This window comes from Aotus nancymaae, unplaced genomic scaffold, assembly GCF_030222135.1.
Source record: "Aotus nancymaae isolate 86718 unplaced genomic scaffold, 86718_ANA_hifiasm-v0.15.2.pri h1tg000014l, whole genome shotgun sequence".
NCBI lineage: Eukaryota > Metazoa > Chordata > Mammalia > Primates > Aotidae > Aotus > Aotus nancymaae.
This window is the reverse complement of record NW_026988425.1, coordinates 43,826,045-43,853,009: the sequence shown is the minus strand read 5'-3', so window position 1 is coordinate 43,853,009 and position 26,965 is coordinate 43,826,045. Positions and strand designations below refer to the sequence as shown.

At 36.6% G+C, this 26,965-nt stretch overlaps 1 pseudogene; it reads left to right on the top strand.

Moving 5' to 3' along the window:
* The first annotated feature begins 226 nt into the window (after positions 1-226).
* On the top strand, positions 227-2,096 carry LOC105715294 (ATP-binding cassette sub-family F member 2-like; annotated as a pseudogene).
* The last annotated feature ends 24,869 nt before the right edge of the window (positions 2,097-26,965 follow it).

Here is a 26,965-nt window from a genome sequence, read left to right as displayed (position 1 = left end):
AGTGTTTATAGTAATACATTTCAAAGTAAATTATCACATACAAAGTAAAACAGGAAGGAAGGAAGCCCTTTAGACTTCCTCGATGATAGTAAAGAGCCTACAATGTAATTTTTTCCGTAAATGTTTGATTAAATTAATTGAACTTTATATTGAAAATGCCTTCTAGATAGAGGTCGAGCGGCGAGGCCCAGCTCCCTGAAAGAACAGAACCTATCCCTGTGGGTCATCATCATGCCCTCCGACCTGGCCAAGAAGAAGGCAGCCAAAAAGAAGGAGGCTGCCAAAGCTCGACAGCGGCCCAGAAAAGGACATGAAGAAAATGGAGATGCTGTCACAGAACCACAGGTGGCAGAGGAGAAATATGAGGCCAGTGGCAGAGAGACCACAGAAGTGGATTTGCTGACCAAGGAGCTAGAGGACTTTGAGATGAAGCTGCTGCTCAAGCTGTCACTGGCGTTCTGGCTTCTCACCCCAACAGTACTGATGTTCACATTATCAACCTCTCACTCACCTTTCACGGTCAAGAGCTGCTCAGTGACACCAAACTGGAATTAAACTCAGGCTGTCCTTATGGCCTCATTGACTTAAATGGAATTGGAAAGTCCATGCTGCTTTCTGCTATTGGGAAACGTGAAATGCCCATCCCTGAGCATATCGACATCTACCATCTGACTCGAGAGATGCCCCCTCGTGACAAGACACCCTTGCAGTGTGTGATGGAAGTCAACAGAGAGTGGGCCATGTTGGAGAGGCAGGCAGAGGCAGGCTCATGAGGATGTGAAGTATGAGAAGTTCACGGAGCTCTATGAATGCCTGGAGGAGCTGGACGCTGACAAAGCAGAGATGAGGGCCTCACGGATCTCTCACGGACTGGGTTTCACACCTGCCATGCAGTGCAAGAAGCTGAAAGATTTCAGTGGGGACTGGAGGATGAGGGTTGCCTTGCCAGAGCCCTCTTTATTTGGTCCTTCATGCTGCTTCTGGATGAGCCCACCAACCACCTGGACCTAGATTTTTGCGTGTGGCTGGAAGAACTGAAAACTTTTAAGCGCATCTTGGTCTTCATCTCCCATTCCTAGGATTTTCTGAACGGTGTCTGTACCAACATCATTCGCATGCACAACAAGAGACTAAAGTATTATACAGGTAACTATGATCAGTATGTGAAGACGCGGCTAGAGCTGGAGGAGAACCAGATGAAGAAGTTTCACTGGGAGCAAGATCAGATTGCACACATGAAGAATTACATTGCGAGGTTTGGCCATGGCAGTGCCAAGCTGGCCCAGCAGGCCCAGAGCAAGGAAAAGACACTACAGAAAATAATGGCATCAGGACTGACAGAGAGGGCCGTGAGCGACAAGACACTGTAATTTTACTTCCCACCATGTGGCAAGATCCGGCCACCTGTCATTATGGTGCAAAATGTGAGCTTCGAGTATACAAAAGATGGGCTTTGCATCTACAATAATCTAGAATTTGAAATTGACCTTGACACACGAGTGGCTCTGTTAGGGCCCAATGAAGCAGGAAAGTCAACTCTTCTGAAGCTGCTGACTGGAGAGCTACTACCCACAGGTGGCATGATCGAAAAACACTTGCATGTCAAGATAGGGCGTTACTATCAGCATTTACAAGAGCAGCTGGACTTAGATCTCTCGCCTTTGGAGTACACGATGAAGTGCTACCCAGAGATCAAGGAGAAAGAAGAAATGGGGAAGATCGTTGGGCGATACAGTCTCACTGGGAAACAACAGGTGAGCTCAATCCAGAACTTGTCAGACTGGCAGAAGTGCCGAGTGTGTCTGGCCTGGCTGGCCTGGCAGAACCCCCACATGCTTTTCCTGAACAAGGCCACCAATCACCTGGATATTGAGATCATCGACGCCCTGGCAGATGCCATCCATGATTTTGAGGGTGGTATGATGCTGGTCAGCCATGATTTCAGACTCATTCAGCAGGTCGCACAGGAAATTTGGGTCTGTGAGAAGCAGACAATCACCAAGTGGCCTGGAGACATCCTGGCTTACAAGGAGCACCTCAAGTCCAAGCTGGTGGATGAGGAGCCCCAGCTCACCAAGAGGATCCAGAACGTGTGAGTCCTCTACCTGGGCTCGGGTCAGGAGCTCAATCTGGGAACTAACAGCTGCTACCCTGACCAGCCGCTCAGGACAGGACCCTGGGGCTACACTCCTGCATTGCTGCAATACCGCTCCCCCAGCCTCTCCCCTGCCCCTCGACCTGCCTTAGCTGCACTCTTATCTATAGCTGGACAGTACCTGTCTGTTTCCTGTTCTCCTTCCAGTTACTTCTGTCCATGTCTGGACTCAGCTGGCTGTTCCCTCCAGCCCCTTGCTGGTTACCTTACTCTGAGTGTGATGCAGTTAGAGGCACCTGCGGGTTAGCCCAAGGGCCCAAGCCTGGATTCGGCCCGGGGAGGAGCTTAGGATCCTCATTTTCTGGGTTTTGGTGATGTTGGAGGAATGCCCACTGCCCCCATTCCTTTTTGCTTCTGATTTGGAGCTCTGGACCAGGCCCTTCGTCCTGGTCAGTTTTTAAATAATTATTGAACAGTGTAACTTTTAGACCTTCGTGGCATCTACAAAACACCCAATAAAGAAAGAGGAAGCCAAAAAAGAAAAAGAAAAAAGAAGATACCTTCTATGGAATGACATACTACAAAATCAATTGCAAATATTACTTTCCCATTTAAGTATGAAATAAACAATTAGGCAAGAAGAGAATGGCAGGTGTAATAAAAGAAAAATATGGTCCAAATGAACACAGCAGGGAGTTTGAAAGCCATTTCAGAGTGATAAGAGAAAGTAAGGCTAATAATTTAAATGAAAATTGATAATAAATCACTTTTTGAAATTCAACTTGAAAAACCTCCAAAATGTCTATTCTATTAAGTGGCAAATTAATTTCTTAGAAGATTTTCAAACTTTTCAAATTTAAACATAAGTATGTATTCATTGCATTCATATTTTTCACAGAAGTATTCATTTTCTATTTCCAACTCTTAGTTATTTTAATTATTAAAGGTATTTTCAAGTTCAAGGCTCAAGACTGTCTGGATTCTAGAAACATACACTTAGAGTTTATGACAGTTGTCAACCACTGTGAATAAATTTTTTAACAAATTTATATGTGATAGAACATCTTACATGGTGAAGGTTAGGTTTCTAAAAAACAGAGATGGCCAGCCTGCAACTCCATAGAATCTCATTTAATTTGTTGAGGGGAAGGCCCAGAAATCAGTGTCTGTATAAAGTCATAAATCATATATTTTTTTCTAATGTATTACCACCTTGGGGTCACTATTATCGCTAAGATTTTGCCAGAACTGGAATATTCTAATAATTAATCTGACATTAATAGATATCTGAAGGAGTCTTTAGAAGAGTGTACCAATACATTCAAGCCTTGACTTTTCAATGAGATAGCAGCTATTCAGCTGTCACTCTTCTAAAAGGAATATTTAGGAAATTACTACTTATAGAATATTTGGTTATTCTTTGATCATATTAGTAAAAAAAAAAAATCACTTTACTGAAAGGTATTAATGTAGTGAAATATTCCAGGATGAAGAGCAAAGTTAAGAGTTCTGTCTCTTACAATCTGATATAAATCAATTTCCAACTAGGAAAAATTTTCAATAGAAGAAATATGTGATCATCACTATATTTGGAGCTTAAAAACACAGCAGGAAGAAAATACATCTAATAAACAAGAAAGTGTTATATAAGTAAGATCTTTATTAACAAATCAAAACAGAGAATTGAATAGTCTCTACAGATCTTCAGGGGATCAAGTTACTTTTACTAAATATGCAGACAGGAGAAAAACTCCCACAAACTTTAACCAGTAGTTATGTAACCAGATCCTTAATAATGTTATTACAATACTTAGGTTTTAGAAAAACAAACTCTTAAAGAGCCAGTACAGTGGCTTACAGATTCTCTCTATTTACAGTACTCCAAGTTTACCTTAAACAAAATTGGGAAATAAGTGAGATTTGGCCTAGAGCATCCTTCCTCACTTAGAGACCTACCTGCTGTGCTTTGGCTTGCAAGTGTCCCTCTTTGTACGCTTGAAATCTTACCTTTATCCATTCTACTATAAAAAAGGCCTCAGTTTTGTGTTCCATTCCTCGTATATTTGCTCTCATGTAACTTAAATTAAATGATAGATATTTATTAAATATCTAGCTCATTTCCAAATAAGATAAACTACTTACACATTAACTGCTGAACGTAAGTTTGAGCTTATCTATTTTTGGCTGCTTCTTAAAGAGGAATTAGAAATATTTGCATCTGCTGGTAAGCATGTCCTGGGTTATATAAGAAATGTACATAGTATGAGGAAGTATACACTTTAAAAATTATGAAATTACACATTTACCAGTTTTCACTAAGTATTAAGCTTACTAAGGGTTAAGAACTCTAAATGTTATATGTGATTAAAACTACTAAAAGTACTAATGGTGAATGAAAACAACTGTATGCAAAAACTGTACAAAGAAAGTAGGATGTGTTTTTAATAAAAAAAATATATATATATATAAGGCATGTGTTTTCACTAAAGAAAAAAAAGAGTACCTTTGTCTTAAAGTAAAATCACTATTACAGGATAAAAAAAGAGTGAAAGAGTAACACAAGGCTGGGCATGGTGGCTCACGCCTGTAATCTCAGCACTTTGGGAGGCTGAGTCAGGCAGTTCACGAGGTCAAGAAATCAAGACCATTCTGGCCAACATGGTGAAACTCCCTCTCTACTAAAACTACAAAAATTAGCTAGGTGGGTGTTGCATGCCTGTAGTCCTAGCTACTCTGGAGGCTGAGGCAGGAGAATTGCTTAAACCTGAAAGGTGGAGGTTGCTGTGAGCCAAGATCATGCCACTGTACTCCAGCCTCCAGCTTGGTGATACAGTGAGACTCTGTCTCAAAAAAAAAAAAAAAAAAAAAAAAAAAAAAGACAAAAACTGAACAGATACAGAAAGTTGTAGACAGTCTATGAAAAAAATTATGTGTGGTCAAACTACTAAGATCAGATAAATTTTATTTTTACTTTTTAAACTGAGTTCAATAATGTTCTAATAAAAAGCTAAAATTTTGTTTCCTCTGTGTTAAAAGGATAATGTTTTCTTGGATTACTGGTCTGTTTTTACTAAGAGATTATTTAAAAAAATAGTTTATCTGTTTTTTTTTTTTAAACCAATTATTTAAAAAAATAGTTGGTTTATCTGTTAAATCTCCTCAGAATATCTCAAAAGATTTGTCCTCTCTCTTTATAAGAGAAATGTTAAACTAATTAGGCTATTTTGATATGTTAAATTACATGGGAAGCATTGTCAAATACAGGTGATGTTTAATCTTCTTAGATTACATTTATATATATGCATATATACAGATGTAAAATCAGTAATGTAAATGTTCCAATAAGTGTATGAAATTTCTAGAAATCTGATACGTTCTAGTATGATGGTTATCATGTTATCATCTCAAAATGTTATATTCACAAAAACAACCAAATTTCCTTGTCAGTTGCATTATAATGAGTTCTCATCAGTTTTTCAATCATGGCCATTTTAAGTCTTTTGTCATCTGCAGACAGTTATTTAACTTTGATGCTTTCATGAAATCTTTTACAAGTAGCTATGGTACAAGATTACAAGGACTACATTAAAAAGACTCTGACAAGTACAGGTTTCTGATAACTTTAAGACTGTACTATTGAACTGGTAAGGATTTCCAGAACTCATTTGGAAAACTGATGGATTTATAAAACGGCTAACTCAATATCAAACAAAATTATAATTAATTATATGAGGCTAAATTAACTGATTAGAATAATTATGTCTTTTATGACATTTGTTTGAAATATTGCTTGTTCTTTAATGTCTTGTTTTTCAGATTTAAGGAATTATTTTTCTTGGTTCTCTTAAGCTGTCTCTAACAAAATGTATGAAATGTACTTCTGCATACAACAACATTTATGTTTTTCTATCCACCTGATCACTCTATAATTTGGAAACTCTTACTAAATATTCTTATTTTCATGGCAATATGAGTTGCCATGAACTTTCCATAAGTTCAATAAGAATCTGTTCTCCTTATAACAGGATAAAATTGGACAAGTCTTTGCCTAGACTTTTGAGCCTAGAGAGGTTTTAGAAGTTTTAACTTGAGATTCCTTATTACCAAATCATTTAAAAAACCAAACAACCAACTAAGATTGACTTATACAAAGTCCACAAGGCCCATCAGTTATTACCAAACCTACAACTAAAATGTCATATTTTAAAATATGCATAGAATCACTATTGTTGCACTTATATAAATAATCAGGTCAAGTTCAATGAGCCTAAGCTTTTTTAAAAAAAAAAAAAAGTCTTATTTTGGGTAAATTTGGTGATTATTTTTGGTAAAAAAAAAAATGGGTGATTATAAGAAAGAGTGTATTCGACTAGAAAACTACAGCACACCCATTATGAAATTCTAGTTCTATTTATTATCTTAGAAGTTTATTATCTACTCACAAATTGGATTGCATCCTAAATCTTTATAGTTTCAATAAAAACTAAAATTGCTCCTTTCTCAAGAACTGCAAGCTGAAATCAAATGACTTGATAAAAACTTCAAAAAAGTTAAAGCAGGTCATGTATGAACAACTTTCATGCCTTTTGCAATGTGGGACACTCAAAGAGTTCATCAAAATTGCTGATGATATAATCAGAGACATTCAAACTGGCTCATCAGATTGCAACTGCCATCCTCATTCTATCATCTAAAGATGCTGCCAACTCCAATTGGAAATCTTGACTAGCAACCCTCTGAACTCAAAAACTTAGATCTAATGTGGCCCAACAATTAACTTGTTTTTCTTTTGTTTTTATAGAATGACAACTTAAATTTTCCTCAAGCAATAAAATCAGAAATGAACAATTTAGCCTCAGTAGTATTCCAAAATATAAAACTTAGGGATAACTTAACAACGTGACAAGAAGCAGCTTGTACTTATGCAGACAAAAGTATTTCTTTGTTAGTAAATCAGAAATTATTGCCCCAAATTTAAATTATCTTTACAAACAAATGTAAGTCTTTCATCAGAGATGCATTCCGTCCTTGATTAATGTATTTAGTCAGCTAAATAATGACTCCCGGGAATTTCTGCTGTGAGGACTTTTTAAATCCTTGGCTACTATTCTCCTTATACTCATGGTGTTCACTTTCCTACTGCATAGTATCCACTCAAGGGTATAAAATGCTTTTCAGCAGCCACTCATGTCAAATGATTGCCATCAAGATTACATGACTTGAAGAACTCAACAACATGAAGAACTCAATAACTGGACCACTCAAGCCACAATAACTATGCAATCTTCAGAAACAAAGAGTAGGTGACCTTACATTGCAATGCAACTATTGATGATGGTCACATTTCCTTGACTCTTTATTCCAGTGACTACATAAATAATGGTAACTAAGAGTAATGCTACACTATTTGGTCACACTCTCCGTTTGCTGAAACAATGACCAAAAGAGGGGAATTTTTAAAGTAAATTAGAATGGAGAGCTAGCCTGAAGAATCCCTGAGCAGAAAAAGCAAGTTAGGCCTCAAAAGTGACCTAAATCTTACTTGATTTGTCAACATAAGCAAAACTTAACTTTAGCTATTTCTTCTAAATGCCCATATTAAAGAAAAAGAGAACTTAAGCTCAACCAATTAGAAGGAATAAAAAAAAAAGAAAAAAAAAGCATATAACTATTTAACTAGAAACTCTCCAACTAGATACACCAAATATGGCAACTGTATAACTGTAACCAATCATAAACAAATATTGCAACACAGTGACTCACATGAATTTTGTGGTCTCCCAAAGTATATAAAAGTTATGTTTACACTATACTGTAATCTATTGTGTGAATAGCATTATATGTAAAAAGTTGTTCATAATTTTCCAAAAAAACACTTCATTGCAGCCGGGCACAGTGGCTTATGCCTGTAATCTCAGCACTTCGAGGGGCCAAGGTGGGCAGATCACGAGATCAGGAGTTCAAGGCCAGCCTGGCCAACATGGTGAAACCCCATCTCTACTAAAAATACAAAATATTAGCCAGGCATGGTGGTGCGTGCCTGTGATCCCAGCTACTCAGGAAGCTGAGGCAGGAGAATCACTTGAACCTGGGAGGCAGAGATTGTAGTGAGCCAAGATAGTACCACTGCACTCCAGCCTGGGTGACAGAATGAGACTCTGTCTCTAAGAAAAAAAAAAAGAAAAACACTTCATTGCTCACAAACTTTCTCAGAAGGCTGGGAGGTTTTGCAGAAGCTTCAGTAAAGGGTTATGGCTGAAGGCAGCCTAATCCTCTTACCTTGAGCTAATAGCAAAGAGCAGATAACAAGGAATATAGAGGAGTTTTTCTAGATAAATTTGTTTTAACTATTTCCCTGGAAACCAAACTTTGATCACCCATGCGCAAGACTTCACCCTACTCAGAGGAGGGGTGGGTAACAATGTTAATTATCCATGAATGGTGTTTGCTCAAGACCTTTGTCATTAAGTCTGTTCTGAAATAAATGTGAGCATCTCTGGCATATTGGGGCTACACAGCTGGACTCCTTCTTCGGGGTCTGTAAGCTGTGGGGTCCCCTAGCCACGCTCTCATGGGAAAAACACCTGTGTCTGTGTACTTCTGTCATCCATCTCTCTGCCAGAGTCTGCGGGTCAGACTCAGCAGGTGTCTTACAAGGCATAAACTGGACCAAGAGATAGAACAAGGGGGAAGGTGCTGCACACTTTGAAATAACCAGATCTTGCAAGAACTCCCTCAATCACTATTGCAAGAACAACACCAGAAGGTGGTGTTAACATACTTATAAAGGACCACCCCCATGGTCCAATCACCTCCCATTTGGCCCCACCTCCAGTAATGGGGATTACATCTCAACATAAGATTTGGTGGAGACACAGACCCAGACAGTATCAATGTATACCAATTAATTTTAGCTTAATTTGTAGAGCTACTTTATTTATTTATTATTTATATTTTTGGGGCAGAGAAAGAGTCTCATTCTGTTACTTAAGCTGGAGTACAGTGACCTGATCTCAGGTCACTGCAGCCACGAATTCCCAGGCACCAGTGATCCTCCCACCTCAGTCTCCCAAGTAGCTGAGACTACAGGTGCATGCGACCATGTCCAGTTAATTTTTTGCATTTTTGGTAGAGATGGGGTTTCACCATGTTGCCCAGGATTGTCTCAAACTCCTGAGATCAAGTGATCCAACCACCTCATCTTCTCAAAGTGCTGGTATTACAGGCATGAGCCACCATGCTCCACTGAGTCTACTTTAAAATCAATGGAGGCTGGGCATGGTGGCTCACGCCTGTAATCACAGCACTTTGGGAGGCTGAGGTGGGTGGATCACAAGGTCAAGAGATCAAGACCATCCTGGACAACATAGTGAAACCCTGTCTCTACTAAAGATACAACAATTTGCTGCACGTGGTGGCACACGCCTGTAGTCTCAGCTACTCGGGAGGCTGAGGCAGGAGAATTGCCAGAGTAAGCTTTTTAAAGCTGTTCAAAACCTTTTTGATGGCCTTACATCACACTTCAAAGACAATTTAAAAATTTTATTACATGCAAGGCCCTGAAATATCTGTTCTCTGGTTAGGTCTCTGTTCCCAGACCCTACCACTCTTTCTCTCTCTACTGTGTTTTAGTCCCACTGGCCTAATTTCTGTTCCCATAAACACACAACAGGCAGGCATCCTTTTCAGGGCTTTCCTTCTGCCTGGACCATTTGTCCACAGTGTTCTCGAAGCTTCTTCCTTCCCTATTTCTTATTTTTCAGGTCTCTGCTCCAATGTCACCTGCAGAGGTTAAGTGGTAGCTCCTACCAGCACTTGGTATTCACTTCTTATGTTGTACTTCTTTTTTGTTTGTTTGCTGATCTTTTAAATTTCATTCTACTTTATTTTTATTTTATTTTATTTTACTTTTGAGATGGAGTCTCACTCTGTGGCCCAGGCTGGAGTGCAATGGTGTGATCTCTGCTCACTGTAACTTCCGTCTCTCGAGTTCAAGCATTTCTCCCGCAGCTGCCTACCAAGTAGCTGAGATTGCAGCCACCCACCATCGTGCCCAGCTAATTTTTGTATTTTTGTAAAGACAGATTTTCACCATGTTTGCAAAGCTGGTCTTAAACTCCTGACCTCAGGTGATCTGCCCACCTGGGCCTTCCAATGTGCTGGGATTATAGGCGTGAGCCACCTCGCCTGGCCAATTTTTTTTTAAATTTTAAGTTCCAGGATACATGTGCAGGACTTGCAGTTTGTTACACAGGTAAACATGTGCCATAGTGGTTTGCTGCACCTATCAACCTATCACCTAGGTATTAAGCCCCGCATGCATTAGCTATTTATGCTGATGCTCTCTTTTCCCCCACCCACACCGACATGCCCCAGTGTGTGATGTTTCCCCCTGTGTCCATGCGTTCCCCTTGTTCAGTTCCCACTTATAAGTGAGAACATGCAGTGTTTGGTTTTCTGTTCCTGTGTTAGTTTACTGAGGATTTCATTCACAGAACTGTTCATTGACATTTTTATCATTTGTTTACTTTCTGTCCCATCCCACTATCACTACCCTAAATGAGTGGGATATTTGTTTAGCTCTTTGTATCTTCAGCTGTAAGAATAGCGCCTAGAAAATGATAATCTCTTTATAAATATTTGTTAAATTAAGGAATATGTAAATGAATAAACCTTTAAGATGTTCTAACTAGAATACTAAAAACAGCCTTTCTTTTGCTTTGACATTCTTATTGTTTATCTTTTTGTCTACAATCAGGAAAAGATTAGATGTAACTTAGCAGGATCAAGCCTCTACCTAGAAACACAGTAGGACATCAATGCTTGGTAGAAAAGTTCTAGTGTTCCAGCCAAGGCTACTAAAATGTGTAAGCAAATCCCTCCAATATTTTCTTTGCGGACAGGGGCTCCATTTCATATGATACAATGTGTATGCCGAGAGCAGGTATTACTTCAATGAGATTCTAGTGCATAGAATAAATGTGCATAGGGGTAAAAAGGAACAAAAGACATAAATAATAAAATACAGAAAATATAGCAACCTAAATATGAAGCAATATACTAGACTGATAGGACAATTAGATTTTGGATTAATTAAATATGTATTCAAATATTTTCTATCTTAGGTTGGATTTCCAGGTCCTAAGATGTGCAGGTCCTGGGATGTGCTTTTGTCTACAAGTGGCCCTAATGGAGAACAGTGACCGTTGAGGGATTAGGGGAAGCAGGAAGGGAAGAGTAAGAAGGCCAAGCAGTGTTATTGCAAGCAATGTCCCAGTCTTTCCCTGTTGTCTCCCGGAGCTCAGAGGCAATAACCAGTTCAGGGAAGCTAGGCTTTTATCCTCCTCCTCCTGCGTGGGGATGTCATTGGCTACAGACCCCCCAAGAGATAAAAACCCCCAGGCACCGGCCCGGTGCGGTAGGTCACGCCTGTAATTCCAGCACTTTGGGAGGCCAAGGTGGGTGGATCATGAAGTCAGGAATGCAAGACCAGCCTGGCCAAAATTACCCGTCTCTACTAAAAATACAAAAATTAGCTGGTCATGGTGGCCGGTGCCTGTAATCCGAGCTACTCCAGAGGCTGAGGCAGAGAATTGCTTGAACTCGGCAGGCGGAGGTTGTAGTGAGCCAAGATCGCGCCACTGCACTCCAGCCGGGCTACAGAGCAGGACTCCGTCTCAAAAAAAAAAAAAAAAAAAAAAAAAAAAAAAAAAAAAGAGAGAGAGAGAGAGAAAGAGAAAGGAAAAAACAAAAACAAACAAACAAAGTTGCAGGACTTGGTGCTTGGGCAAAGCAGCTCTACTGGGAGTCAGTAGGAATTAAACAGAGCAGCTCTGCTCCTCACGTCTCTCATCCTCCTCGGACCAGCAGGCTGGCAAGGGCAGGTGTTCTCATTTCAATGTCATAAGTTCACGAGAGCAAGCGGAAACATGGGATGCCATTTGAGACATGGACTTGAAATTGGCACGCTGTCACGTGTGCCTACGTTTCACCAGCTAATACCAGTAACATGCCTAAGCTCCAGATCAAGGGAAGTCCGCTTTGCCCATGATGAATAGCCATGACAACGGTGGGCTTGCAGGAAGGACTGAAGAATTAGGGCCAATAATGAAATCTACTATACTTCCCTATTTGAAAACTCTACTGCTACAGGCCCTAATTTATACCATGAAATGCCTTCTTAATTTAAAAAGTAAGTTAATAAAGTCTAAGAAATTTGTACGAAATCTTTAACAGCCAACTTAGAATTGTCTATTTTAAATGATTTTATTTTTGTCACAGTCAAAATACACACACACGTGTTGCTTATTATATAGTAATGTGCTGGTTAATGACGGTGAAATAGTCTGAGAAATGAATCATTAGGTAGTATTTTCGTTATGCAAATATCACAGAATGTACTTCACAAGCCTTAATAAGATAGCCTGTCACATACGTAGGCTATATGGTATAGCCTATTGGTACTGGGCTACACACCTATCCAGCATATTGCTATACTGAATATTGGAAGCAAATCTAACTTAAGAGTATTTGTGTATTTAAACATATCTAACATAGAAAAGGTACAGTAAAAATGTAATATATGGGGCATTTACCATGAATAAAGTTTGCAGGCCTGGAAGTTGCTCTGGGTGAGTCAGTGAGTGAGTGGTGAGTGAATGTGAAAGCTGAGGACATTACTGTACATGACTGTAGACTATAAATACTGTACAGTTAGGCTACACTAAGTTGATAAAAAAATTATTTATTCAATAATTAACCTTCAAACACTATAACTTTTTTACTTTACAAACTTTAAAATAAACTTTTGGCTCTTTTGTAGCAACACAGTTTAGAACACACATTGACAGCTGTATAAAAATATTTTTTCTTGATATCCTTATTCTATAAGCTTTTTTCTATTTTGAGTTTTTTTTTTTTTTAGTTTTTATTTTTACTTTTCAAACTGTTTCCTAAAAATTGAGACCAGAGCACACAATAGTGTAAACCTCCACAGGGTCAGAATCATCAGTGTCACTGTCTTCCACCTCCACATTTTGTCCCACTGGAAGGTCTTCAGGGGCAATAACACATATGCAGCTGTCACATCCTGTGATAACAAGGCCTTCTTTTGGAATATTTCCTGAGGAATCTGACTAAGGCTGATTTAAAGTTAACTTTTTCTTTAATAAGTAGAAAGAGTGCACTTTAAAATAATAATAAAATGTTTAGTATAGTAAATCCACAAACCGGTAATAGTCATTTTTTATTATTATCAAGTATTATGGACTATACATAATTGCATGTGCTGTACTTTTACATGGCTGGCAGAGTGGTAGGTTTCTTTACACTGGCATCACCATAAACACGAGTAATATGTCTTGCACTAAGATGTTAGTTATGATGGCTATGACGTCACTAGATGATATAATTTTTAGCTCCATTATAATCTTATGAGACCACTGTGGTATATGTGGTTCATTATTGACCAGAATGTTGTTAGGTAGCCCACAACTGAAGTGATTTTTCAATTGTACTTAAGAAAAAACCTTACTAAACCTCTCAAAATTATAATTATTTTAGTTTATAGATGAATCACAGAACACTAAAATGAAAATATTCCTAGTTCTGGTAAGATTTATGTACCACAGTAGCTTGTACTAAATAGGTCAGTCAGTATCTTGGCTAATTAGAAGTGATAGGACTCCAAAAGACTTAATTTAGTAGTATGTTTGTAAGTAAAAAGAAACCTCAGTTACAGAAATGACTCAACCCATGCTAGTGACAATACTGGTAAACTTTGAGAATTTCTTTCTAGCAGCAGACTAAAACAAGGTATTATCATTTAAGTGATCTCAATAATCTGCCTTCTTCCAAGCAACTGAATATATGTATTGGATTAAAGAGAAATTATAATTCTTTTTATTTTCCTTCTCAAGGTGCCCTCTTTTTATTGTCTGTGTTCAATCTGAAGCCAGGTTTTCAAGATTTAAAAAAGCCAGCCGAAATGTCTAGCAGATCCACAAATTTAAAGCTGTCTCCTCAGACACACACACACACACAAAACTTGATGAGTGCCTCATGGGACTTGTCTATCGCTTGAGAGGAAATGATTGATTTAATAAAGAGTAATAGTGAAGAATAAGCTTCCATGTTGGGGTCAAGGATAAGGTCAATTCTGACCTAGACAAATCAGATTTTGTATCAAATCCCCAGATAGAATTGTGAAATGTATAAACACGAATCCAAAAATAAACACTACAGAGAGATGACTTAGAACATCTTAGATGATCATCTTGATATGAAAGTAAAACAACACATACATTATAATAACAACCTCCTGTACTTTTTAAATATGTTTTTAAAAGGTGAAATAAGGCAATCTTCACAATCATTGGTAATGCTGAAAAATGGGAACAATTGCTAATTTTTAATGGAGAATTTTTGTACCATCTTAATAGCATTAATAGAGAGCTGATGCCCAACATCATGTTGCAGTCTTAGAAGAGTAACTTCTCTCTGCCTCTGCCTCTATTGTTTTCTACAGTGGATATTTATTACATATGTTTTTTGTATTACAAGGCTTGAGAAACCTCACCAATAAAATTAACAAAGGCTGTAGCCACAGAGAGCTGGCAAGAGTGGTATTACCAGGATCTGTACTCATCAGACTTAGTCAAATCATGTAGGGGATTAGAAATACTCACCCCAGCCGAGCACGGTGGCTCACATCTGTAATGCTATCACTTTGGGAGGCTAAGGCAGGCAGATCACTCGAGGTCAGGAGTTCGAGACCACCCTGGCCAACATGGTGATACTTTGTGTCTACTAAAAATACAAAAATTGGCCAGAAATTCCTTGAACTCGGTAGGTGGAGGTTGCAGTGACTGAGATCGTGCCACTGCACTCCAACCTGGGGAAGAGAGCAAGCCTCTGTCTCAAAAAAAAAAAAAAAATTTACCCTGCTGTCTTCATTCTTTTTGAATAATGTAAATAATACCTACGTGTATTTCAGTTGTTAAAATTTCTAAAATTAACAAAGAAAGATCCTACTTTAATGCAGAGAAATTACTAAATAAAATTATATATAATCATTCATAATTTTAAAATAAGATATTCTTCACAAAATAAGAATGGAAGGAAACTGTTTAAGCTAATAGAGGTAATTATCAAAAACCCGTAACAATCATTACTCATGATGGTGAAAACTTAAGATGCTTTCCGTCAATGCTCACTTACTGATTCTTTTCAGAATTATAATAGAAGTTCTAAATATTCCAGTAAAAATAAAAAATAAAGTATTATAATAACACAGAAAAAATAAGTGTTTTTTTCCATATGGTATGATTGTCTAAGGACTACCACATATGTCAAGGGGTGGAGGGCTAGGGGAGGGATAGCATTAGGAGAAATACCTAATGTAAATGGTGGATTGATGGGTGCAGCAAACCACCATAGTAGGCATATACCTATGTCACAAACTTGCACGTTCTGTACATGTATCCCAGAACTTAAAGTACAATAAAAAAAAAAAAGAGAAAACATTAAAAAAAAAAGAAAAAAGACTACCACATACAGCCAATCAGGTTGTGAACTTCCCAAACCTCGGAAGCACAATTCAATGTGAAATCTGTATTAGTTTGCTAGGATTACCTTAACAGATTACCACAAACTGTGGGGCTTAAACACCAGAAATTTATTTTCTCACAGTTTTGGAGCCATGAAGTCTGAGATCGTGCTGTCAGTGGGATTGTTTCCTCTGAGGCTTCTTTCCTTGTCTTGTCCATGGCTATCTTCTCTCTGAGACATCACACGACCTTCCTTCTGCCTGTGTCTTCATCCTATTCTCCTCTTTTTACATGGGCACCAATCCAAAGTCATATTAAATCAGGACTCACCTTAATGACTTCAGTTTAACTTAACACTTTAAAGATTTCATCTCCAAATACCATCACATTCTGAGGTACTGGGTTTAGGACTTGCACATATACATTTTGTCAGGACAAAATTTAGCACATAACAAATCCCAAAAGAGTATATAGACAAATTGTTAGTATTAATTATAGTTTAACCAAGCTACTTGATATGTTTTTAAATGCCAATTACAGTAATGAGGAAAACAAAAATTACCTGGGAGTCAATATGACAAGTTATTTATATGGCCATAATGTAGAAAATTGCGAAGGGTTAATTTGTCCAAAACTGATGCTCTGGGGAGACTCCTGTAAAACTGTATGAAAAACCAACTACACGAAGTTCTTCAGGGGATTACTTTGATAGAGGATAGAAATTAGAGATCAGATCACTTGTCCTCCACACAGGGGAAAATTAAAAGCACAGACCCTGGCTCCCTGATCTCATCAGGGAAGAGAGTGATGCTCCATCAGCCATGAATGTTTAGATAACATAACAGGGTGAATGTCAGGTTTCTTATGTCATGTGATTACCGGAGATCAACCTGAATCACATGAGGAGAATGGCTTCCCTAGTCAAGCAACATTAACCAACTCAGTCAAAGGCCGAGGTCCCACTTACATATCTGGCACAGTTAGATCCTATCTTCTGGTCCAGAGCAGAATTCAAATGAGGGCCTACAGTCCTAGTGCGACTCTAAGCTCATGAGTTTTTCTCAATGAAAGTGGCATCAAAAGCTTGGTATCTGTATTCAACAAAAATCTGAAACTCATAAAGACATTAATAATTGGAGACATATGTTCCCCTCCCTGTGTCCATGTGTTCTCATTGTGTAATACCCACTTATGAGTGAGCACATGTGGTGTTTGGTTTTCTGTTCTTTTGTCAGTTTGTGGAGAATGATGGTTTCCAGATTCATCCATGTCCCTGCAAAGGACATGAAGTCATCCTTTTTTGGCTGCATAGTATTCCATGGTGTATTTGTGCCACATTTTCTTTATCCAGTCTATCATTGATGGGCATTAGGGTTGGTTTCAAGTCTTTGATATTGTAAATAGTGCTGCAATGAACATACGTGTGCATGTGTCTTTATAATAGAACGATTTATAATCCTTTGGGTACATACCCAGTAATGGCATTTCTGAGTCAAATGGTATTTCTGTTTCTAGATCCTTGAGGAATTGCCACACTGTTTTCCACAATGGTTGAACTAATTTACACTCCCACCAACAGTGTAAAAGTGTTCCTATTTCTCCACATCCTCTCCAGGATCTGTTGTCTTCAGATTTTTTAATGATTGCCATTCTAAATAGTGTGAGATGCTGTCTCAATGTGGTTTTGATTTGCATTTCTCTAATGACCAGTGATGATGAGCATTTTTTTTTATGTTTGTTGGCTGCTTAAATGTCTTCTTTTGAAAAGTGTCTGTTCATATCCTTCACTCACTTTTTGATGGGGATGTTTGTTTTTTTCTTGTAAATTTGTTTAAGTTCTTTGTAGATTCTGGATATTAGCCCTTTGTCAGATGGGTAGCTTGCAAAAATTTTTTCCCATTCTGATGGTTGCCAGTTCATGCTAATGATCGTTTCTTTTGCTGTGCAGAAGCTCTTAAGTTTAATTAGATCTCATTTGTCTATTTTGACTTTTGTTACCATTGCCTTTTGTGTTTTAGTCATGAAGTCCTTGCCTATGCCTATGTCCTGAATGGTATTGCCTAGGTTTCCTTCTAGGTTTTCTATGGTGTTAGGTCTTCTGTTTAAATCTTTAACCATCTGGAGTTAATTTTTATATGAGGTGTAAGGAAGGGATCCAGTTTCAGCTTTCTGCACATGGCTAGTCAGTTTTCCTAACACCATTTACTAAACAGGGAATCATTTTCCTATTGCTTGTTTTTATCAAGTTTGCCAAAGAGCAGATGGTTGTAGATGTATGGCATTACTTCCGAAGACTCTGTTCTGTTCCATTGGTCTATATCTCTGTTTTGGTACCAGTACCATGCTGTTTTGATTATTGTAGCCTTGTAGTCTAGTTTGAAGTCAGGTAGCATGATGCCTCCAGCTATGTTTTTTTTTTTTTTTGCTTAGGATTGTTTTGGCTGTGTGGGCTCTTTTTTTGGTTCCATGTGAAGTTTAAGGGTTTTTTCCAGTTCTGTGAAGACGGTCAATGGTAGCTTCATGGGGCTATGAGGTCTGTTGGGAAGGAGGGGCTAGGAGAGGGATAACAGCAGATGGGGAGATTGGGGAGGTATAGCATTAGGAGAAATACCTAATGTAGGTGAGGGGGGGATGGAGGCAGCAAACCACCATAGTATGTGTACACCTATGTAACCATGGCATGTGTATACCTATGTAACAATCCTGCAAGATCTGCACATGTATTCCAGAACTTAAAGTATAATAAAAAAAATTGGAGACATAGACAATGCTTATGGATATACTCAAGATGGTAGGAATATCAATTATATCCAAATTAATCTACAAATTCAATGTAACTTCAACAAAAATCTGAGCATGGTTATTTGAAGTACTTTATACCAATTTATGTAGAAGACCAAAGGGTCAATAGCAGTCAATAGAATTGAAAAACAATTAGGAAGGATAAATGTAATATACTACAAAATATCAAAATCTGTTTTAAGAATATGTATTTGCACTTGTGGGTAGGAATAAAAATTATTAAAATTAAAAACATCTTTTTATCAAAAACTAGTGTTTCTAATGTATTCATCTGTCAATAGACATTTAGGTTATTTTGTTTGTCCTTGGATTATTTTCATAGCCTTCTGACTTCTTCAATCTATTGGTTGTTCAAGAGTGTGTTGCTTAATTTCCACATATTTGTGAATTTTGAGTTTTTTTCCTCTTATTGTTTTTTAGTTTTATACCATTGTGGTCAGAAAATATAGTTGATATAATTTCAATCTTCTTAAATTTTTAAAGACTTATTTTGTGGCCTAATGTGTGATCTTTCCTGGAAACTGTTTTGTGTGCTCCTGAGAAGACTATGCATGCTGTTACGATTAGATGGAACGTTCTATGTATGTCTGAGATCTCTATAGTGTTGTTCAGGTCTGTTTCTTCTTTGTTGATTGTCTGTATGAATGGTTTATCCATTGTTGAAAGAGAGTTGTTAAAGTCTTCTACTGCTATGTTGATTCAATTCTGTTTTCATTTGCTTTAATTTAGGAGTTCCAATGTTGGGTGCACATATATTTATAATTGCTAGACCTCTTGACAAATTGACCTGTTTATTATTTTCTGATAACCTTATTGTCTCTTGTGACAGTTTTTAACTTAATTCATTTTAGTTTAAACTTTGTCTGATACAGTTATAGCCATCTTTGCTCTTTTTTTGTTCCTGTCTTAGTCCATTTGTGTGCTATAAAGGAACGCCTGATGCTGTTTGTAATTTTGAAAAGAAAAAATGTTTATTTGGTTCACAGTTCTGCAGGCCAGATTTATCTATCTGTATATTTAACTATTTATTTTAATTCATTTAACATCTGTAAACCCAAATTCATATCTGTATCAAGTTGAAGAACATTAGTAAACTTACTTCTGTATACTTTTTTCCCTCTTACACTATTCACCTGTATCCTGCTTCCTAGTGAGAGAACCACTTTTCTGGTCTTTGAGTTTACTATTTCCTAGCTTTCAAAAAAAATTTTGTATAATGCTCTATATAGTCTTCCTAATGGTGCTTTTATCACTTAACTTTTAGTAAGATTTATGCACATTGTTGTCCATGGTGCTAGTCTGATGCTGTTTAAATTTATTTTTAACTTTTGTTTTATGTTCAGAGGTACATGTGGAGTAAGTGCAGGTTTGTGACATAGGTAACATGTGTCATGGGGGTTTGTTGTACAGATTGTTTCATCATTCAGATATTAAGCCTAGTAATCGTTAGTTATTTTTTTCCTGCTCCTCTCCTTCCTCCCACCCTCCAGGTAGGCCCCAGTGTGTGTTGTGCCCCTCTATGTGTCCATGTGTTCTCCTTGTTTAGTTTCCACTTGTGGAAGAGAACATGCAGTATTTAGTTTTCTGTTCCTGCATTAGTTTGCTAAGGATAATGGCCTCCAGCTCTGTATATGTTCCTGCAAAGGACGTGATCTAGTTATTTTTTATGGTGGCATAGTATTCCAAGGTATATATGTACCACATTTTCTTTATCCTATCAATCATTGACAGGTATTCAGGTTGATTCCATGCTTTTGTTATTGTAAATAGTGCTGCAATGAACATACATGTGCATGTGTCTTTATAATAGAATGATTTAAAATTTTGATATATGATAAAAAATAGAAGGACATAATAGAACAATAAAAATTTGATCAGGATGTAAAGCAATACATCTACTAAACTACTATTAGGACTGTAAATTGGTACAATCAGCTTTGAGAATAATGTGGGATAACTAGTACAGTCAAATGTACAAATATTGTGACCTAGCCTAGCCATTCCACACATAGGTATATTGTTTAGAGAAGTTCTCAGATAAATATTTAAAAAAACGTTTAAGTTATATTTATAGGAAGAGTTGTAGTAAACACTAATAATTTGAAATAGCTTAAATATCCTCCTATGGCAGTGAAAACAATCAATTAACTAAAGCAACATAAAATATGGATGAACTTACAAATATAATGTTGAGTAAAAAAAACAGATGCTAAAAAATACAATATAAAATTATTTACATCAATTTTAAAAAGCTACAAAACAAACTGTATGTTTAAGAGATACCATGAAAAAACAAAATATATAAAAATACATAAAATTATAGACTATGAATTTCCAGTAGGGTCTCCCAGAGGTAACCCCTAAACAGAGTTTGTGGAAAGTTCAAATCGTGGAAAGTTTATAGGGAATATCATCTGCTTTGGCAAAATTGCATGTTATTATTTAAGTGGTTTGGGGATTTTTAATGTTTGTTTTATTACTTTCAACATCGTTTTATATGTTAAACATTTAATCATTTAGTGATAACTTTTTTTTTTTGTTGAAACAGATTTTCAATTTTGTCACCCAGCCTGGAGTGCAATGGTGTGGTCTTGGCTCACTGCAACCTCTGCCTCCCGGGTACAAGCAATTCTCCTGTCTCAGTCTTCTGAGTAGCTGGGATTACAGGTGCCCGCCAACATGCCAGGGTAATTTTTGTATTTTTAGTAGAGATAGCATTTCACCATGTTGGCCAGGCTGGTCTCAAACTCCTGACCTCAGGTGATCCACCCGCGTCGGCCTCCTAAAGTGCTGGGATTACAGGCGTGAGCCACCGCACCGGCCTAATGATAACTTTAGTAATAAAATAATACTAGGAAACATTCCTATGGAATTTTTATTTATTTGCTAAGCTGACAATGTTTTTATCGTTAAATCAAACACAAAAACAGAACTAGATCCTTTGAATTAAAATTTTTTTTTAAAATCAAAGTAGAACTAGAAGCCTGAATCCAGTGCAAAGACTGATTTGGCTAAGGAATAAATAAACAACTGAGGAAAAAGCCGAGAAGCTCACTGGGGAGATAAAAGAATCTAGGTACTATCTTAACCTAGGCAGATATTTGTTAGCCATTTCAATAAACAATGGGCAAACACTGTCTAACCCGATAAACTCAACCATGCTTTTATATGGCTTATGCCATAGAGAAAATAGAAGCAAATTAAACACAGGCATAGCTCAGTGATGTTGAGAGTTTTGTCCCATACCTTCACAATAAAGTGAGTATTGCAATAAAGTGGGTCACATAAATTTCTTGGTTTTACAGTGCATATAAAAGTTATGTTTACACTATACTGCAGTCTAGTAAGTATGCAGTAGCTTTGTGTCTAAAACAACAATGTACATACTTTACATAAAAATACTTTATTGCAAAAACTGTTAATGGTTATGCCAACCTTCAGCAGATCCTAATCTTTTTGGCAATAGAGAGTCTCGCCTTGCTGTTGATGGCTGCTGACTGATCAGGGTGGTGGCTGCTCAAGGTTGGGGTGGCTGTGGCAGGTACTTAAAATGATAACAATGAAGTTTGCCATATCCATTTACTTTTCCTTTCATGAAATATTTCCCTGTAGCGTACAATGCTGTGTGATAGAATTTTATCCACAGTAGAATGTCTTTAAAAATTGGAGTCAATCCTCTCAAACTCTGCCTCTGCTTTATCAACTAAGTTTATGGAATATTCTAAATTCTTTGCCGCCACCTGAACAACGTTCACGGTATTCTCACCAAAAGTAGTTTCCATCTCAAGGAACCACTTTCTTTGCTTATCCTTAAGAAGTAACTCTTCATCAGCTCAAATTTTATCCTGAGATTGAAACAATTCCGTTACATCTTCATGATCCACTTCTAATTCTAGTTCTCTTGCTATTTCTATACCACGTTGGCAGTTTCTTCCTCTACTCAAGTTTTGAACCCCTCAAAGTCATCCATGAAGGTTGAAATCAACTTCTTCAAAACTCCCATTAATATTGACATTTTAACCTCCTCCCATGATTCATGTATGTTCTGAATGGCATCTAGCATAGTTTATCTTTTTCAGAGATTTTCATTTGACTTTGCCCAGACTCATCAGAGAAATGAGAATGATGTAATAGAACGATAAAACAGCTATAGCTTTATGAAATTTATTTCTTAAATAATAAAACCTGAAAGTTGAAATTACTCCTTGCTCCTGGGCTGCAGAATAGATGTGCTAGCAGGCATGGAGACATTAATCTTCTTGTACATCTCCAAAAGAGCTCATGGATAGCTAGATACATTGTCTATGAGCAGTAATATTTTGAAAAGAATATTTTTTGTAAGCAGTAGGTTTCAACAGTGGACTTAAACTATGCAGTAAACCATGCTGTGAACAGGTATGTTGTCATCCAGATTTTGTTGTCCTATTTGTAGAGCAAACACGGAGTAGATTTTGCATAATTCTTAAGGGGTCTAGGATTTTCGGAATGGTAAGTGAACATTGGCTTTAAAGTAAAGTCGCCAGCTGCATTATTCCCTAACAAGAAAATCAGCCTGTCTTTTGAAGATTTGAAGCCAAGCATTGAGTTCACTTCTTTAGCTATGAAAGTCCTAGAGGACATCTTCTTCCAATATTCCAATACAAGGCTGCTTTCTCTACATGGAAAATCTATTGTTTAATGTAGCCGACTTCATCAATGACCTTAGCTAGATCTTCTGGATAAAATGCTGCAGCTTCTGCATCAGCACTTGCTGTCTCACCTTATGCTTTTGTGTTATGGAAATGGTTTCTTTCCTAAAACCTCATGAACCAGCCTCTCCTGTCTTGCAACTTTTCTTCTGTAATTTCCTCACCTCTCTCAGCCTTCAAAGAATTAAAGACAGTTGGGGCCTTGCTCTGGATTAGGCTTCAGTTTAAGGGAATATAGTGACTGGTTGGGTCTTCTATCAAGACCATTCAAGTTTTTATCAAGACCTCAAAACAATTACAATAGTAACATCAAAGATCGCTGATCACAGGTCACCATAATAGATATAATACTAATAATAAATTTGAAAAGTTGCAAGAATTAGAAACGGTGACACAGAAACATGAAGCAAGACATGCTGTTGAAAAAATGGTGCTGATAGACTTGTTAGATGCAGGGTTGCCATAAACCTTCAATTTGTTAAAAAAAAAAAAAGCAATATCTGCAATGCTTAATAAAGTGATGTGCAATTAAATGAGGTATGGCTTTAATCACACAGCTAAAAAGAAAATTAAACTATTGATAAATACTTCTAAGCAAAGATATATGACCCTAGGAAAAAATATATCCCAGAGACTTGATTCATTGAAGAGATAAGGAATTGCCTCTTAGAGAGGTGACAAATCAGCTATCAGTAGGAAAAACAAGGGAATGGGAAGTTTCCTAGCAGAGAAAAGAAGTCAGTTCAAAGACTTTATGTCCAGAGTACAGAGAGAAAGGTCTGCAATGAAGTTGGAGAAACATAGGAAAAAAAGCAATATTTATGCCAGTGCACATCTTAATCTTGACTTTACCTCCCATTATCAACCCTTTAGTCATTATTCTTTAAGTAGCAATCTTTATTAATTTATTTATCTCCAGTCCTAGAGTAACTACCTAACGTGAAGGGGCTAAAGAAAGATTAGCTGCATAAGAGTGCAACATACATACACATACCAGTAAAGGTTAATTACTCACTATTAATGTTTGAAAAATTTGTATGTAATGTATTCCCTAGAATCTAATTGTAGTAAATATTGTCGATTTTGAGAATTTGTTTCTAATCTTTTTTTTTTTTTTTTTGGCAGTTGGATACTGAAAGGAACTGGAAAATTGTTTCCTGCTAACATGAAAAGGTAGGAAAGAAAGTACAGTACTTTATGTCTTTTTTTTATTAAAAGCATGTTATTAACTATAGTCTAACTCCAATCTGTCAGACTATAAAACAATTGATGCTTTTAATAGCCCAGGAAAGATTTTCAGTTTAAAAAGTTTTTACTTTAAGGGTCTTAACAGCTTCCTACATGAACTAAATTACACCAATTTTCAACAGTTCAGTGTGTGATGGCTTAAGAGTATGATATTAAATATCTTTCTGATATAAAAAATGACTACATGAGAATTTAAGGATAGGTAATTTATCATGTATCTTCATAGAAAAATAATGATAAGTGTGGTTCTATTCTCTAAAATTTTTAGCAGTCTCATTTTCTCAACATTGCTCTTCAAACAAGATTTCTCTAATTTTACAGAAACCATCTGGGATATTACATTTGCCACATAATGGAAGGAATTAAGATAAGCATCATAAAACTTTTAATAATGTTCATTGAAATTATATCCATTCTGTTTTTAATACTGCCTTCTTTTCCTATTGTCACCAGATGTAGTAGAAAATGTTCTAGAGTTACTGTTGATATAAGGTCAAGACCCAATTTTAACACTTGGGAGCTGTGTTACACTGGGTTTAGATGCTCAATCTATAAGATTGGAATAATCATAATATCTGTTTTACAATATTTGATCTAAAAGGTAAAATGTATATAAGCACAGCTGAAATAATCTTGGAGATAGAGATCAAGTCTTACAGTTCATTGCATTCTTTATATATATATATGTATATATATATATTTTATTGCATTTTAGGTTCTGGGGTATATGTATTCATTGCATTCTTAGTAAAATGTATGGCATTTTTTTTGCATTTAGAATATGTTCAATTTACATTAAAAAATTAGATCTAATAAATTATTGAAGTTGGCATTCCAAAACAAGCCTTCACTCTGTAAGTAATTTGAGGAGATAAATGAAATATAGATCATGTTTTCTCCCAAAGTAATCAAACAATTTTACAAAATGTCTCCGACAGCATAGATTGACTCCACAGTAGGTACATCCCAACATCTCTTTTGATAAAGATTAGGTCATTTCGTACTTCACTTAAAAGTACACATCTTTGAAAAGATAATAGCTTGGAAACATATTAGACCATGATTGAATGTGGAGAAGATTGGTTTGGATTTTCAATGAAGGAAGCAAGAATCCTTGAAGAAAGATGTGTTTTTCTCTTACCCTTTTCTCTTACAGAAGGGATGTTTACATTCTAAGAAGTTATTGGTCTTCTTGATATTAGAGGAAAATAATTCATTGATGTAATAAGTGAATGGAATAAACCCCATTAAATTGGAAAATAATGAAAAACCATCATTTATTTGTAAAGCAGAAACTGCTGCTAATATAATGCAATATTTTGAGAGATTTGACATTTTTAAATGTTAAAAAGCATGTGTATATACATATATATGAAAAATATGTCTGAATAATTTGTATACAAAGATATGAGACTCTCAATATAGTCATTTGTGTTTCAGACAAGTACAGTATCAGACAGGATGAGACATCTGGTAAAGCTGACAGGAAAGCATATGAGGTTGAAGACTGAAGGGAAATTCACAATAGAAAAAGGTAATAAAACAGTAAATATAAACCATATATTGCCAATGAGTTAAAATGTCAGAAAATTAAAGCTGAGATCTACTACATATGGATTTAATTTATTTTCTGAAATCCCAAATTCTCTGTTTATCAAAATGAAGGGGCTTCTTCATATCTGGCAATAAAGAAAGTATTTTTTTTTTTTCAGTGACACTGAAGATACCTCTCCTCCATCTGTCCCTTTACTCAGTGGGGAAGAGTGTGAACTGGAACAAAGATGGTCCCAGTCATCTCTAACTTGCCCTGCAGCTTTGTTCAAAATCCTCAATGATTTAAAATTCAATCTGCTCCTCTAATCAAATTTTCTATAGAATAATGTGTTATTATAAACACTACATACTGAAATCCTTAGAAATGAAGGTTCTGAAAATTCCAGAAGCTATAAAGTTAGTGTTAGAAGAGACCTTAGAGATTTCTATAGCAACCTTTTATCAAGTGTGTTCTCCTGATATTCTGCATAAAAGTCATGAGACTATTTGTTAAAATGTGGATTCCTGGACCCCACCCTGACCTACTGAATCCAACTCTTTAATTAAAAAGCTACAGCCTATTCTTTTAACAATTTCTCCCAGTTGACTTTTAGACTCCCTGAAGTGTGAGAGTCAATAATCTAGGAATGTGCTGTCCTCTGCGGTAGGCACAGCCACCTGTGGCTACTGAGTCCTCAAAATACAGCTAGTTTCATGCTCAAAGCATAAAATAAACCCCAGAATTTGAAGACTTGTTGTGAATAAAAAGTAAAACATGTTAATAATTTTATATTGATTACATATTGAAATTATAGCATTAGGGATACATCGGGTTAAATATATATATTATTAAATTGAATTCACCTGTTTCTTTTTTATTATTTTAATGTGGTTCCTAGAAAATTTTAAATTACCTATGTGGCTTCCATAATATTTTATTTGAGCAGCATTGCTTTTTAGACTATGGAGGTTACTAATAACTTTATATATTTTGCTCAGCTTTATACTGAAACATTTATATTTCTTAATAATTTGTTAGAATATTTACTAAC